At 40.9% G+C, this 17,249-nt stretch overlaps 1 protein-coding gene across 1 annotated transcript in view; it reads right to left on the bottom strand.

Moving 5' to 3' along the window:
- plek (pleckstrin) overlaps positions 1–17,249 on the bottom strand; it is a 63,802-nt gene that overhangs the window by 33,519 nt on the left and 13,034 nt on the right. The window lies entirely within an intron of this gene.

The raw sequence follows: 17,249 nt of genomic DNA, 5'->3' as shown, positions 1-17,249 counted from the left end.
AACTACCATTCCTCCCATTCCGTACCCCATCCTCATTTCAAAGGCTTTCTGAGAATGTGGACTTATTGATGTTCTACAGTACAAGTTGCATAGGCACAATCACCTCATTGCGAGGCCCAAGGATAAGTACCAACTTCACTCTGATGTGGCTTGCTGTAGCAATTGAATGCTATTTAAGGTGATTCGTAGTTTAAGCCATAATGTGTTTTGATCCATGACTCAGTGAATTTTATTTCTTCCCATCTCTGAAGGCAATGTGTTATTTCTTTAATGTAGCTAAAATGTCCCAAGGGCTTTAACAGGACCATTATCAAACTCATGTGGAGTCATGGACTCTACAACTCGTGTATTATTTACCTATTTTTATTGATCAGTTTTTTTAAATTTTGCACAGTTTCAGAATCAGAACCAGAATCACTTTATTGCCAGTATGTGAAGCATACCAGAATTGTGATTCGGTGCCAAGCATAAAACACAGGACAATACCATAACAGACAGCACAATAGCTGCCAAAAATTTACAAGAAAATGATGCAAGCAGCCATGAACAATCAACAATTAGCGCAAAAAACCTAAATATATGGAACATATGAACAGACTAAATAATTATCAACAAATCAAGGAAAGTAGGAAAGACCATTTAACATGCTGGGCAGGGATGCTGTGATGTATGTCTTCTTTTGCATATTGGCTATTTATCAGTCTTTGTGAGTAGGTTTTCACTGACTCCGTCGTCTTTCTTTGTTCTAGTATGAATGCCTGTAATAAAATTAAACCTGGGGTGGTACTTTGATAATAAATTAACTTTGAACTTTTAAGTTTGAAATCTTGATACCCAAACATGGTCAAAGATGATGGGCTTTGAGAAGCTTATTAAAGAATGGTAGAGATTGGAGTATAGTTAAAATTTCTATCAGTTTTTCATTCAACATCAATAAAAAGTGTGATACTAAGTTACATGAAACTTACTGGCCAGGAGTCAAAATTTTGTTCCCATATTTCTGAGAAAGGTCCTCGAAGCAGAAGCATATACTGTACACATGTGCCCCTTCCCTGTACACTGAGCAGTAAATGCATAATAGTATGTTCCCAAATACCCATTACATAGCCAACTACCTGATCTCAGCACCGGAGACCGGTGCATGATTATAAGATACTTAAATTATAAATGTTTTGTTCTTGCATATTAATAAGACCATGTAATATAGGAACAGAGTTACACCATTTAGCCCATCGAGTCTGCTCCACCATTTCATTATGGCTGATCCAATTTTCCTCTGTCGCAAACTCCTGCCCTCTCCCCATATCCCTTCATGCCCTGACCAATTAAGAATCTATCAACCTGTGCCTTAAATATATATATATATATAAAGACTTGGCCTTCAAAGCTACCTATGGCAAAGAATTCCACAGATTCACCACCCTCTAGCTCAAGAAATTCCTTCTTATCTCTGCTGTAAAAGGACACCCCTCTATTCTGAGGCTGTGCCCTCTGGTCTTAGACTCACCCACCATAGGAAACAACATCTCCACTTCCACTCTATCAAGGCCTTTCACTATTCGAAAGGTTTCAATGAAGTCACCTCTCATTATTCTGAATTCCAATGAATACAGGCCCCGAGCCATCAGATACTCTTCATATGACAAGCCATTCAATCCTGGAATCCTTTTCCTGAACCTCCTTTGAACCCTTTCCAGTTTCAGCACGACCTTTCTTAGAAAGGGGGCCCAAACCTGCTCACCAAACTCCAAGTGAATCCTCACCAGTGCTTTACAAACTGCCAACTTTACATCCTTGCTTTTATATTCTAATCCTCTTGAAATCAATGATAACATTGCATTTGCTTTCCTCACCACTGAGTCAACCTGCAAATTAACCTTTAGGAAATCCTGCACAAGGGCTCCCAAATCCCTTTGCACCTCAGTTTTTTTTGTATTTTCTCTCCATTTAGAAAATAGACGATCTTTTCATTTCTTCTATCAAAGTGCATGACCATACACTTCCTGACACTGCATTCTATCTTCCATTTCTTTGCCCATTCTAATTTGTCCAAGTCCTCCTGAACACTCTCTACTTCCTGAGAACTACCTGCCCCTCCAGCTATCTTCATTTCATTTGCAAGCTTTGCAACAAAGCCATCAATTCTGTTATCCAAATTATTGGCATATAACGTAGAGAATTGGTCCCAAACAGATCCCTGTGGAACCCCACTACTCACCGGCAGTCAGCCAGAAAAGGTTTCCTTTATTCCCACTCTTTGCCTCCTGCCAATCAGCAACTGCTTTGTCCATGCTAGAATCTGTCCTGTAATACCATGGGTTCACAGCTTGTTGAGCAGTCTCATATCTGGTACCTTGTCAAGGATTTTCATAAAATCCAAGTACACAACATCAACAGATTCTCCTTTGACTATCCTGCTTGTTACTTCTTCAAATAATTCCAGCAGACTTGTCAGGCAAGATTTTTCCTTGAGGAAACCATGTTGCCTATGGCCTATTTTATCATCTGTCTCCAGGTACCCTGAGACCTTATCCTTAATAATTGACACTGGCATCTTCTCAACCACTGAGGTCTGACCAACTGGCCTATGGTTTCCTTTCTTCAGCCTCTCTCCCTTCTTGAAGAGTGGAGTGACATTTGCAATTTTCCAGTCTTCTGGAACCATTCCAGAATCTAGTGATTCTTGAAAGATCATTACTAAGGCCTCCCCAATCACTTCAGCCAGCTCTTTCTGAACTCTGTGTGTACACTATCTGGTCCAGGTGACTTACCTACCTTCAGACCTTTCAGTTTCCCAAGAATCTTCTCTCTAGTTATGGTAACTTCTCACACTTCATGCCCTCTGACATCTGGAACTCCCACCACACTGCTAATGTCTTCCACAATGAAGACTGATGCAAAATATTTATTCGGTTCATCTGCTATTTTGTTGTGTCCCAATACTACCTCTCCAGTATAATTTTACAGCAGTCAAATATCCACTCTTGCTTCTCTTTTACACTTTTATGTATCTGAAGAAACTTTTGGTATCCTCTTTAATATTGTTGGCTAGCTTATTTTCTCATTCCATCTTTACCTTCTTAATGACTTTTTTAGTTGCCTTCTGTTGGTTTTTAAAAGCTTCCCAATCCTCTAACTTGCCATTAATTTTTGCTCTATTATGTGCCATCTCTTTGGCTTTTATGTTGGCTTTGACTTATCTTATTAGCCATGGTTGTGTCATCTCTCCTTTAGAATACTTCCTCCTCTTTGGGAGGTATATCTGTTGTGCTTTCTGAATTGCTTCCAGAAATTCCAGCCATTGCTGCTCTGCCATCATCCCTGCCAGTGTTCTTTTCCAATCAATTCAGGCCAACTCCTCTCTCATGCTTCTTTTCTCTACTGTAATACTGGTACATCTGACTTCAGCTCCTCAGTATCCAAATTCAAGATGCATTCAATCATATTATGATCACTTACCCCCCAAGGGTTCTTTTACTTTAAGCTCTCTAATCAATTCTGGTCCATTGCACAACACCCTATCCAGAATAGCTGATTCAGTGGTGGGCTCAACCACAAGCTGCTCTAAAAAGCCATCTCGTAGGCACTCTAGAAATTCCCCCTTCTGTGATCCAGCACCAACCTAATTTTCCCAATCTACTTGCATATTGATGTCCCCCATGACTATTGTATCATTATCCTTTTGGCATGCATTTTCTATTTTGTAATTTGTAGGCAACATCCTTACTACTGTTTGGGGGTCTGTATACAACACACATTAGGGTCTTTTTACTGTTGTAGTTCCTTAGCTCTATCCACAATAACTCAATACCTTCCAACCCTATATCATCTCTTTCTAATAATTTGATTTCATTTTTTTTTACCATGCCACCCCTTCTGCCTGTCCTTTTGATACAATGTGTATCCTTGGACATCAAGTTCCCAGCTATAATCTTTCAGCCATGATTCCATGAAGCTTACAACATCATACTTACCAACCTGCAACTGTGCTGCAAGCTTATCTACCTTACTCTGTGTACTGTGCACGTTCAGATACAACAACCTTCAATCCTGTATTCACCCTTTTTGATTTTGTCACAATGTGCTCAACCTTTCGATTCCTAACTGAGGTCTGAGGTCTTAACATCTGCCTCCACAACCTCTCCACGTACTGTTCTGGAACTCTGGTTCCTATCCCCCTGCAACTCTAGTTTCAACTCTACTCTGTAGCATTAACAAACCTTCCCGCTAGGATATTATTCTCTCTCCAGTTCAGTATGATTGGCTCCTACTTACAATCAAGCACAGAATTTCAATAAACGACTGGATTTACACACCGCTCTTTTATTGTAGTCCACAGAGATACAACTGAACTCCCCTTAGACTAGATGCTTCTAGAAGTTTCTTGTTATTTTTAGCAAGATATTTTTGATTAGTCAAAAGGATATAGTTTTTTTTAAATCCCTAGTCCTGATAAGCCACAAGTATATTATCTCAGTAGTTGTATTCAGAGTAGATATCTAAACTTGACCACCAATCATCTGCACCCAACTAGTAACAGAAATAATGTTAATCACACTCTAGTTGAACGTGGAATAGTTCAACTTAAATTTAACAAGCCTCTTCACATTGTATCAGTGCTTGACATTGTTACGATACTTCATCAGGTTGGACAATGTAGAAACTGCCATTTAGGATGAGTATCCAATTGTATGACTCCCAATCTTATCAAAATACAAATAAATGCAGTAACATGTGCATGTTTGCTCATTTGAATATTTCGGTTTAGAGCAATTTGCATTTCAGCATCTCTCCAAATCACAAACATTCTGATAAGTAGCCACAAGATGGCCACAGTCAGGAAGTCGCATTCTCACATATTCTCATTTCAAAAGTTTAAAGTTCAGTAGTTTCCTCAACTGCATCTTTTCTGCTTTAGATTCAGACAGCTGGATATGCATATACTAAATTATTCACACCAAGCACCATAGTTGATGGGAACTGCTTGTTTATATGCAAAGCATTTGCTGCACAAAGACAGTGCAGATTGTTCTCAAGCTTCACTCTAAATATGTATCTTCCTGCAGCATATTCTATCTTCACCCACCTCTTGCAGTTCCCATCCTGGCCTGCTTTAGACAGCAGTGATGGGGCTTCAAAGCAAATCAACCTGTAACTGAGGGCAGCAATTAGTTGGCTCACCAAACAAGTAAATCCAATGGACCTAAAAATGCAAAGGTATCTTGAAAGGAAATATATCACACCTGAAGATTATAAGAGGGGTTGACAGCATATTGGACCCTCCTCAGAAAGGGAAGGGTGTGTTTTTGAATAATGTTGTCAAGTTATGCAGGAGAGTCATGGAGATGAGATTGCAGATAAACTGCACAGAAGTTAGAGGTTTCACCCAAGAATGGGAATGGTTAGGTTTCTTTATTGTTAAGTATTGAAGTACACTATTGCCACAAAATAATAAATTTCACAACATATGCCAGTGAAATTAAACCCAATTCTGAGAACGAGTGTGTTCTCATGGCAGCTAAAGGAGCTTAGACAGATGGATGTGTGGCAGGGGGTGGGGGGCGGTGGAGGAGTTGGTTTCTACGGCAATGGTGAATGAATAGAATTGGAGTAAATGAAAGCAGTAGAAAGTGGTCATGTTTGGCCAGCTGGGAATAGGTGGCATGGGGTGGGCGGCAAGGAAAACATCGAACAGTAGCTTGAAGAATTACATATAATTTTAAAACAGTTTTCCCACTTCTTTAAAAGGAGCATAAAGCAACAATTCTGGAGGCTTCATTTAATTAGCAGCTTTGGAATATCAACAAGTAAATAAGCTTGTTATAAGTGACCTTAAAAGTCACTCTGTCCACCACTTATGCACCTTCTGAGTTTCTGCTTCGTGTCTAGTTATTTGTACAAATTACAAGACACATTGCAATAACTCTTCAGGTTTCCAAACAGCATTTCACAAACCCACAATCCCTGAGCTGCAATTTGTAAAAGGTCATGGGTAACAGGTGCATGGGAACACCTACTGGGAATTCTCATGTATTAAAATATCTGTCTTGGAAACGTCATGTTAGTCCTTCAGTTGTTGAAGATCAAAGAACTGAAACTCCCAAAGCAATATCACTCTTGATGAGTCTAAACACGCAACAGAAATATTTCCAAAGCGTTTGTCACTGGCATGCCCTCGACAAACACAAGATGCTGGAGGAACTCAGCAAGTCAAGAGCTCTATGGATGGAAATAAACAATTGATGTTTTGGGCCAAGACCCTTTATTGGGACTGGAATGGAAAGGGGAAGAGGCCAGAATAATGAGGAAGGACTACAGGCTGGAAGGTGATAGGTGAAGCCTAGAGGGAGAAGGTAGGTGGGTGAGGAAGAAGGATGAAATGAGAAGCTGGGAGGTGATAGTTCATTGGTGAGACAGTGCGAGGTATAAAAAGTGCACGGGGCCTTTCAGAACTTTTCAGCAGGCTGCAATCATATCAATCTGTTAGGCATTCGACAGAGGCCAATAAAAAGAAGCGAGGTGTAAGCAGATTGGTCATTGTTAGAGTGAACAGTGTCAGAGTTGGCAGGGTTTGGCTCAACATTAGGTGAGAACAGGCACAGGCTAGAACTTAAGCTTGAGAAGTTGGAGGTATAACAACTGTAAGCAGGGTGGTTTATAAAGCAGTGGGATGCTCCTCCTGTGAAATGTGAGATTTCAGGGTATATAACAGTCTCCCTGATGACTACATCTGCAAGAAGTCCGCCCAACTTAAACTCTTAACTGAGAAGGTCAAAGAACTGGAACTGGAGCTGGATGTATTCAGGATCATCCAGGAGGCTGAAAAGCTCATAGATAAGCCTTTTACTGATGTGGTCACACCCAGAGTGCAGGCTTCAGATAGTAGATGGATGACCATCAGGTGAGGTAAAGGGAGTAAGCAGTCAGTGCAGGGATCCACTGTGGCCATCCCCCTCAGCAACAAATATACCCCTTTGGATACTGCTGAAGGCTTGAGCTATCAGGGCACAGCAGCAGCTGCCAGGCCAGTGACACTGTGCCAACACCGAGGCTTAGCAGGGAAGGGTAAAGTCAGGCAGAATGATAGTGATAGGAGACTCGATAGTTAGAGGGATGGACAAGAGAGAGATGCCAGGATGGTGTGCTGCCTCCCAGGTGACAGGATCCAGGATGTCTCAGAACACTCTCAACAGGGAGGGTGAGCAGCCAAAGGTTATGGTGGATTGTGTGGTGAGACTATATGAAAGGGGTGGCAGATGTTAGGGCAAAATTTGTAGTCAGTTGGATTCGTTGAAGTGTTATAAGGGGTCAAAATGGAAAAGGGTGACGGATACAGGACTGAAGATGTTATTTTTTGAATGCATGCAGTACATTAAATATGTAGATGATCTTGTAGCACAGTTAGATATTGGCAGGTATGACATTGTGGGCATCACTAAGTTCTGGCTGAAAGAAAATCATTGTTGGGAGCTTAAGATCTAAGGATACAAATTGTATCAAATGGTTAGATGGATAGGCAGAAGGGGTGGAGAGTCTCTGTTGGTAAATATGGAACCAAATCCTTAGAAAGAGGTGAGATAGGATCAGAAGATGTTGAATCCTTGTGGGTAGAGTTAAGAAACTGAAAGGGTAAAAAGATACTGATGGGATTTATATACAGGCCTCCAAGCAGTAGCCAGGAGCAGGGACATTAACTACAACGGGAAATAGAAAATGCATGTAATAAAGGGCAATGCTGTGATAGTCATGGGAAATTTCATTGTGCAGGTAGATTGGGAAAGCCAGGTTGGTGCTGGATCCTAAGAGAGGCAATTTGTAGAACCCGCGTGAGGTGGCTTTTAAGAGCAGCTTGTGGTTGATCCCACTGGGGGAAAGACAATATTGGATTGGGTGTTGTGTAATAAAGCAGATTTGATTAGAGAGCTTAAGGTAAAGTAACTCTTAGGAGGCAATGATCATAATATGATAGAATTCATCCTGCAATTTGAGAGGGAGAAGCTAAAGCCAAATGTATCAGTATTACAGTGGAGTAAAGAGACTTACAGAGGTATGAGAGAGGAGCTGGCCAAAGTTGATTGGAAGTGGACACAATCAGGGATGATGGTGAAACAGTAATGGTTGGAGTATCTGGAGGGGAATTGGAAGGCAAAGGATAAATACATCACAAAGAAGTGTTCCAAAGGGTGGATGAGGAACCATGGCTAACAAGGGAAGTCGAAGACAGCATAAAATATGAGAGGGCATATAATAAAGCAAAAATTAGTGGGAAGCTAGAGAATTGGAAAACTTTTGAAAACCAACAGAAGGCAAATAAAAAAAAATGTAAGAAGAGTGAAGATGAAATATGAAGGTATATTAGCCAATAAAATGAAAGAGGATGCCAAAAGTTTTTTCCTATTGTATAAAATGTAGAAGAGAGGCAAAATATTTATCAGACTGCTGGAAAATAACACTGGAGAGGTAGTTATAGGGAATAAAAATGGTGGATGAACTTAATAAGTATCTTGCGTCAGTCTTCACTAGTAGTATGCCAAATCAACATGGTTTCCTTAAAGGAGAAATCTTGCCTGACAAATCTGTTGGAATTCTTTGAGGAAATAACAAGCGGGATAGACAAAGGAGAGTCAGTGGATGGTGTTTACTTGGATTTTCAGAAGGCCTTTGACAAAGTGAAGCACATGAGGCTGCTTAACAAGATAAGAGTCCATGGTAACACAGGATGCTAGCAGGATAGAACAGCCAATGCTATACAGGATAGAAGATAGGCCTAATGGCAGGTGGCAGAGAGTGGAAATAAAGAGGGCCTATTCTGGTTGGATGCTGGTGACCAGTGGTGTTCGGCAGGGTTCTGTATTGGGATCACTACTTTGCACGTTATATGTCAATAATTTGGATGATGGAATTGATCGTTTTGTGGCCCAGTCTGCAGGAGATACAAAGATACGTGGAGAGACGGGCAGTGTTGAGGAAGCAGGGAGACTGCATAAGGACTTAGAGAGATTGGGAGAAAGGGAAAGTAAATGGCAGATGGAATACACTGTAGTATAGTGAAGTGGATGGTCATGCACGTTGGTAGAAGAAATAAAGGTGTAGACTATTTTCTAAGCAGGGAGAAACTTCAAAAATTGGAGGTACAAAGGGACTTGGGAGTCCTTGTGCAGGATTCCCTTAAGGTTAATTTGCAGGTTGAATCAGTAGCAAAGAAGACAAATGCAATGTTAGCATTCACTTTGAGAGGACTAGAATATAAGAGCAGGGATGTGATGCTGATGCTTTATAAGGCATTAGTCAGACCACACTTGGAATATTGTGAGGAACTTTGGGCCCCTGATCTAAGAAAATATGTGCTGGCATTGCGGAGGGTCTGGTGAATGTTCATGAAAATTATACCGGCAATGAAAGGGTTAACATTTGAGGAGTGTTTAATGACCTTGGGGCTATACTCACAGGAGTTTAGAAGAATGTGGGGGTTCTCGTTGAATATTGAAAGGCCTGGAGAGAGTGGATGCGGAGAAGATGCATCCTCTAGTGGGTGTGTCTAAGACCTGACAGCATAGCCTCAGGATGGAGGGGCACCATCTAGAACATTTGGCTCCCAATTTTTGGAAAGTGAATTTGAGATCTGCAAACGATTGTATGCCTTTACTAGAGAAGGAATTAATTTCAAAAATATGTCCATTGAATAAATACTGATGACTGATTCTTTTAGTACAGTTCTGGGAACTATAATGGTAACTATAACTATACTGCTTCACAAGTTCTGCAAGTGCTGCAATTAATTTCAGCATTCAAAACTAGTAGCAGAAGTGGTTTGACTAAACATAGGAGAAAGGGGAAGAAAGCACACATTTGATCTTTCAACACAAAGGAAGTAACAGAATACCAGTACTTACACCACTAAGTGAAAACCAGCTTTGTGAAGAAACCTTTACATTATTTTCTACAGTTAGTGAGGGGATCAATGAATTGCATGGTTATAAACGGAAGGAAGAAATAGTGTAGACTGAAATCATTGTGTGTTCAGCAGCCTTCCAGTCCTTTTTTTTTAGTAAAGGAGGAAGCTTTGAAATAACTTTTTCCAGAGGTACACCTTCAACAACGAATATTCATATACATGGAATGTACAGCTGGAATAAATTCATACTTGGGATCTCTGACATAGACATCTCGGCCCGAAACGTTGGCTACTCTTTTCTCACGGATGCTGGCTGACCTGCTGAGTTCTTCCAGCATTGTGGACATAATGACCTGTTGCCCACCTTGGAAGAAAACTCAATTTAACTTTATTATCAAATCAGCTCTATTGCATTTGATAACCAGGCAGAATCAGGCATGATTTATCTTGTGGAGTTACCATTGATTTTACACGTCAGATTTTTAATGGATATTTCATGAAGGGTCCCAGGTCTTAAACGTTAACTGTCCCACATTTTAAAAAAGCTGATCAGCTGAGTGCTCCTGGCTATCCTGCACTTGTTAGAGGAGCTGTGTGGAGAAGAGGAGTTGAGTAGGAATGATGCTGCAATCTTGCAATATTAATATCAAATCTTGGCTTTGTTTGAATTTATGAGAAGGCTTCACCAAACTCTGCCTTGATCTCATTTCAAAAGGTCTGAAAGAGGACACAATATAGATTTTAGAGAACAAATCATATACAAGGAAGCTTAGTTCTGAAAAGTAGCAAGGAAATGTTTCTCATGGCAGAAGGGCCAGTAACCAGAAAGCAGGGTTAAAGATAGTAGGCAAAACACTCAGAGATAATATGAGGAAATGTGTCTGTTTAGCTTAGAAGGGCGGTGAAAGCAAAAGTAGGATAAGGAAAAGAAAAGTTACAGGCTATGAAAAAAAATCATAGGAATTACATTAAATGTATTGTTCAAAAAAAAGACTGAGATCCTAGGAAGAATCACCTCCTATTGAGCTATATTTTTTCCATAATCCTCAGTAATGTCCCATTATGCTAGTTCCCATTCTTGTCCAAAACTCGTGGGTGAAAGATCTTCTTCAATGGTCATTTCAAAACAAATACAGAGAATCCAAGCTGCTCCCAGGAAAACTTTTGAAATACATTTCTTCTCTTGAAAATCACAAGAATTGGTAGCAGATGAAGGTGGAATATTAGAGCCTTGATAATTCTTGACCCCAACTCCAGTTTCCTACCCTGGAATCCAAAATTAAGAGTTCAAAATTAATCCCTCCCTATCCAAATAAAATAAGTTTTGTATATTTGTGGTGAATTAATCCTTTAATATTTCCATTGTTTATTGTGTCCATTAATCTACTCTCTCAGTTAACCTTAGCCAATTAACTATGCTGATATTTTTGCTCAAAAGGAAATAAGAATGAAAAGAAAGCAATGCACATTTCTTTCCAGAATCAAGTGTTTAATCAAAAGACCGTGCTTTAAGTTGATGCATGTATATGTTAAAATTTATTCAGAGTATATTAATTCTTAAACATTATGAATCTGACTTTTGCCACAACTATGAGGCTAAAAACGTTAGATCTGGAAATTATGCTGTTAGTTTTGAAAATATGTTAGTTTTAATGAGATTCAAAGGTCGTTTATAATATACTATCCATAATATGCTACCTATTCTACAGGCTGCATTGGTTCAAGAAGGCCATTCAAGACCAACCTCTCAAGAGTTCTTAGATTTCAGAAATAAATTCCTGGTGATAACTGATCCTGAAAATGAAATAAAACAGTACATTTTCCTCTCAAAGAGGGTACATTATTGTAATTATATAAATAGCTTGGCATGGGATTTCTTTACCACATAGAAAGAAAGGAACTTGACCTTCCTCTTTACAATGGTAACTGCTGCGTACAGCATAATGATTTAATGAACAAGCTATTTTTATAGAAAATTTCAGCTGATTTTCTCTAGCAGGGAAAAATGATAAAAATTCTTGAAACTGTCTGTGTGACAGGATCTGAGAGAGAGGAGATGCTGAAGCCTGACTCCTTTTTTTAAGGTTTCAAGAAATTCATTCCTGCTTGACCCAGTAACCTAATTTCATACTCGGGTACAATACAGTAGTTATGTATTGGTTTCACAAGATCTCAAGAAGGCTATTCAGTTATAAGCCTCCCAAATGCCTAAGAAAATATGAAAGATAATTTGGTAGCCATGAACTCACTGAAAATTTTCTTCCTCCTGGCCCTTTCAAAATTTTGAAAGAAATGCTTACTTATTCCAGAAACAGACAGCTTACAGAATTGTTGCTTCACAACTCCAGTAACCCAATTTCTGTCGTGATCTCTGGTGCTGTTAGTGTTCAGTTCTCTCTGTGACCACATAGTTGGTCCTCAAATGTTACGTTTTCTTCCCACTTGCTAAAATGTATGCATTGTTAAGGAAATTGGCCCCTGTATAGTGATCATGTTGTGGATTTAAATGAGAGAATCTAGAGGGAAAGCGGGGAGAATAAAATAGGATTGGTGTGGTGTTAGTGTAAATAGATGCTTGATGGTCAGCGTGGAGTAAATCAGCCAAAGGGCCTGTTTCTGTGCTGTTATGATTCTGTGACAACTCCACACCAACTCCCTCAGCTAGTCTAATCTGCTGGCCTTTGATGTTAAAAATACTACGCGACAGAAGCATTGATCCTTTTGCTTAAATACATTGGAATAAATGAATGTCACAGGGAGAGTAACAAGTAAATCATTCCCCATCACTGCTTCATAGCAGCAGCAGAAATTAAACCATACAATTGTCTGAAGGATCTTGACAAGGCGAATTGGACAGAATGGTTCCTCTTGCAAGAGCATCTAGAATAGGAGGGCGGGGGTCTAAAATAAGCAGTGGCTGTTCTGAATGCAAACTGAGATCAACACTCCTATTCACCTGCTTTAACCATCCACCCTCTTGATAATATAATTCAGAGAGTGATAAGGCAAACAAAATAATTGAGTTTCTCAAAATGAAGTGAAAGTGGAACAGTTGAATAATGTTCAACAAAACTCCTGATAGGCAATGCAGGGAAAACTGACAGCAGGTGTACTGAAATGTCAAGCTGCAGTTTCAATCAGATGAGCAGACTCAAGGGCCAGATGGCCTACTCCTGCTTCAAATTCTTATGTCCTACGATCATCCTCACACAGTAATTTCCCATCTCTAAAACTCAGCGCAGACCAAGTCTCAACATGGTAGAACTGGTGTCAGTAATAGTCATTCAAACAGTGAAGAGGGAGGGTGTCAAAGGTTCATTTATTACCAAAGTATACAACTGTTAAATCTTTCTTCTCCAGAGAGCCACAAAACCAAGAAAGAAAAGAATGACAACATGGTCATCAACCCCCAAATCCCTCCTCCCCACTCAAAAACACACAAAAATCGAACAGGCACTTCAAACCTCAAAATCCCCCTCCCACACACACACAAAAAAACAAGAAAGATCAGGCAAAAAAAAAACAGAATACAAAAAAAATATAAGACTGAAAAAAAAAGTCCACAGTCCAAGTCCACATCCAAAATGCAGCAAAACGTGGGCAACATTCTCCCTCTCCATAGCCAAATGAACACACCGGTGATAAAAAGTCAGTCTCCCATCTCCATAACAGAGCAATCTCCCCTCACCAGCAGCAGAGCGATCCCCCAGCGATAAAAAGGTAGGCATCCGTCATTTCAAACTCCCTCATTGCTTTAATTGGTGAACAATGGAAGTTTTAATTGGTGAAATGGAGACAAACATTGTCTCGGCCTACAGCCTTCTCACCAAGAGGTTCCTGAGCACTGCCTCTGCCTCCCAGAATCCCCTTGGAGACTGCAAAGCACTGAAACACCCAAACGATCTCCAAACTGCAAATCACACACTGCAACAGTTCCAAAATCACATTCAAGATGAAAATCAAATGTAAAAGTCATAAAAGGAATGAAATATATGTTTTTGTGATCTGTCCAGATGACATCGACCAAAGGAGTGTTGCATTCAGGCACCATCTTGACTGGAACTCCTCAAAGTTCCTGCAATCACTTGTCCAAATGTTGCTTAAAAATCCAGGGTAAATGGGTAATCCATGACAATTAATGACTGTAATTCTGTTATTGTTTCGAGAAATAAGACTCAGGCATTACAATACATGTTCTGACAGCGACAAACTCAACAGGAAGCAACATATGTAATTATGCATCATTCACACTATCAACTAAATTTATACAATAATGGAAAAAAAACTAATATTTCAAAGTGAGGTGACAGTAAGTATGCCCTTACTGTTACTGTAAAGAAAGATGCCCTTCATTAAATTGGTGGTACTCACTACCAATTTAATTAATGTAGAAGTAAAAATTTACCTGTGAACAGAAATTGTAAGTGACTAAGTATTAAATCGAATCCACCTCACTCCTGATGTGAGCCATTTCAGGAGACCGGAGTTGTGGCCAAGCGCCCGGAGCCCCCTGAACTACTGAGTTCAGAATCATCCCTGGGTTCAGTTCTTGTTCATTAGGTAGCGAACCCAAATGGGGGGGGGAGAGAGAGGGGGAGAGAGAGAGGGGGGGGGAGAGAGGGGGGGGGGGAGAGAGGGGGGGGGGGGAGAGAGGGGGGGGGGGGAGAGAGGGGGGGGGGGAGAGAGGGGGGGGGGGAGAGAGGGGGGGGAGAGAGGGGGGGAGAGAGGGGGGGGAGAGAGGGGGGGGGAGAGAGGGGGGGGAGAGAGGGGGGGGAGAGAGGGGGGGGGAGAGAGGGGGGGGAGAGAGGGGGGGGAGAGAGGGGGGGGAGAGGGGGGGGGAGAGGGGGGGGAGAGAGGGGGGGAGAGAGGGGGGGAGAGAGGGGGGGAGAGAGGGGGGGAGAGAGGGGGGGAGAGAGGGGGGGGGAGAGAGGGGGGGAGAGAGAGGGGGGGAGAGAGAGGGGGGGAGAGAGGGGGGGAGAGAGGGGGGGAGAGAGAGGGGGGGGGAGAGAGGGGGGGGAGAGAGGGGGGGGAGAGAGGGGGGGAGAGAGGGGGGGAGAGAGGGGGGGAGAGAGGGGGGGGAGAGGGGGGGGGGAGAGAGGGGGGGGAGAGAGAGAGGGAGAGAGATATAAGATATGTACAATCTTGTAAGGGAGGCAGTGGGGGGGACAGAAAATTGAAAAGAAAAGCATCCCATTGATTATGTAGAGGCTAATTTGCCAAGCAGGACAATGGTGATATTTATTCTCCATACAAATTTCTTCCCACTCCATCTGCCTCGTTTTAAGCCCTTAACCTATATTACCATTCCAGTCATGGTCCTTTTCTCAATACAACTTTGCAATTTACCACAACCACATTCTGTGGTGGCAAGTCCCACAGCAATTTCTATCTAAGGACATTTCTCCTTATTTGTCCAATAGATTTCTTAGTAGCTATCTTTCAGTGGCATTGTTGTTAGTTTACTAGAATAGGAAGAGGCTAATACTGTTGATTCCCATGGTGTTGAGTCACACACAGCAACTGGAAAGCTTAAAATGGAAAAATAATTATGATGAGAATGATGACATTTTTATTAAGAAAACAACTGATGCACTATTGTCATTCAAGATATCTGTCATTGTTGCTGATTGAGGCGGCACGTAACTTTTAACAGTCTGCTTAGTTTTGGGGCCTTTAACCTTGGATGATAAACGTTCATTTTGGCAGCAATATTTACAGACCATTGAGAAATAAATTTTTAAATGATCCTTGGTCTTGGATTCCTCTAACAGCTGGAAATATTTCCTCCATGTCCAAACTATTCTTAACTTTCAAAGGCTCTGAGAGAAGTCTTCCCCCTTCTAAAGAAAAAAGTTTCAAACTGTTTGTCAAAAGTTCAACAATGCTTGGGAAACTGAAAGGTCTGAAGATGGATAAGCCACCTAGACCAGACTGTTTACACCCAGGGTTCTGAAAGAGGTAGCTAAAGAGATTGTGGAGGCATTAGTAATGCTCTTTCAATAATAACTAGATTCTGCCATGGTTGTAGAGGACTAGATGACTACAAATTTTGCTCCATTCTTTAAAAAGGGAAAGGTGGCAAGGAAAGGAAACTATAGGCCTTAGTGGTTGGGAAGATGATAGAATCAATTGTTAAGAATATGGTTTCAGGGTACTTGGAGGCACGTGATAAAGTAAGTTGAAGTCAGCATAGCTTCCTTAAAGGAAAACCTTGCTTGACAATGTTTTGGAATCTGTTTGCATCTGAACGGGAAAGGGACTAATATTGTAGCAGAAAAGTCTGTTAATGCTGCACGGAGTGGTTTAAATCAGAGTAGCAGGGGGATGAGAACCAGAGTGCCAGAACAGTTAGTGGAGAGGCAGATGTTGGTAAGACCTCAAAGATAGGAATCAAAAGGTGGAGCATGGTGTGACTAGAGTCCTGAGCTGCATATATTTCAATGCAAGAAGTATCGTAGGAATGATGGATAGCGATAGTGCAGAAGATGAGGTAGTTGGTTTACAAACAGTGGCAATGTGTTGTGAGGAGAAGCTATTGATAGGGCAATATTTCAGTCAACAGGATGAGATGCAATGTTAGAAAAAGGTGACATAGGGTCGGAAGGTGTTGAATCATTGTGGATAGAGCTAAGGAACTGCAAGGGTAAAAAGATCCTGATGTGAGTTATATACAAACCCCCAAACAGCAGTAAGAGTGTCACTTACAAATTACAATGGGAGATAGGAAATGTATGCCAAAAGGGCAAAGTTACAATAATCATGGTGATTTCAATATGTAGGTAAATTGGGAAAATCAGGTTGGTGCTGGATTCCAGGACAGAGAATTATTACAGTGCCTACAAGATGGCTTTTTAGAGCAACTCATGGTTGAGCCCACTAGAGGATCAGCTATTCTGGATTGGGTTTTGCACAATGAACCAGAATTGATCAGAGAGCTTCAGGTAAAAGAACCCTTAGGGGAAAGTCATCATAAAATGATCAAATCCACCCTGAAGTTTGAGAAGAAGCTAACATCAGATTATCAGTAGAGTAAAGGGAATTACAGGGCATGAAAGAGGAGGTGGCCAGAATCAATTGGAAAAGAACACTGGCAGGGATGATGATGGAGCAGCAATGGCTGGAGTTCCTGGAAGCATTTCGGAAGGCACAGGACATATACATCCCAAACAGGAAGAAGTATTCTAAAAGCAAGAAGACACAACTGTGGCTAACAAGAGAAGTCAAAGCCAACATAAATGCCAAACAGAGGATATATAATTCAGCAAAAAATTAGTTTGAAGTTAAAGGATTGGGAAGCTTTTAAAAAACAGAGGGCAACTAAAAAGTCATTAAGAAAGTAAAGATGGAATATGAA

Source organism: Hemitrygon akajei, chromosome 7, assembly GCF_048418815.1.
Source record: "Hemitrygon akajei chromosome 7, sHemAka1.3, whole genome shotgun sequence".
In the NCBI taxonomy this organism is placed as follows: domain Eukaryota; kingdom Metazoa; phylum Chordata; class Chondrichthyes; order Myliobatiformes; family Dasyatidae; genus Hemitrygon; species Hemitrygon akajei.
This window is presented reverse-complemented; position numbering and strand designations above follow the sequence as displayed.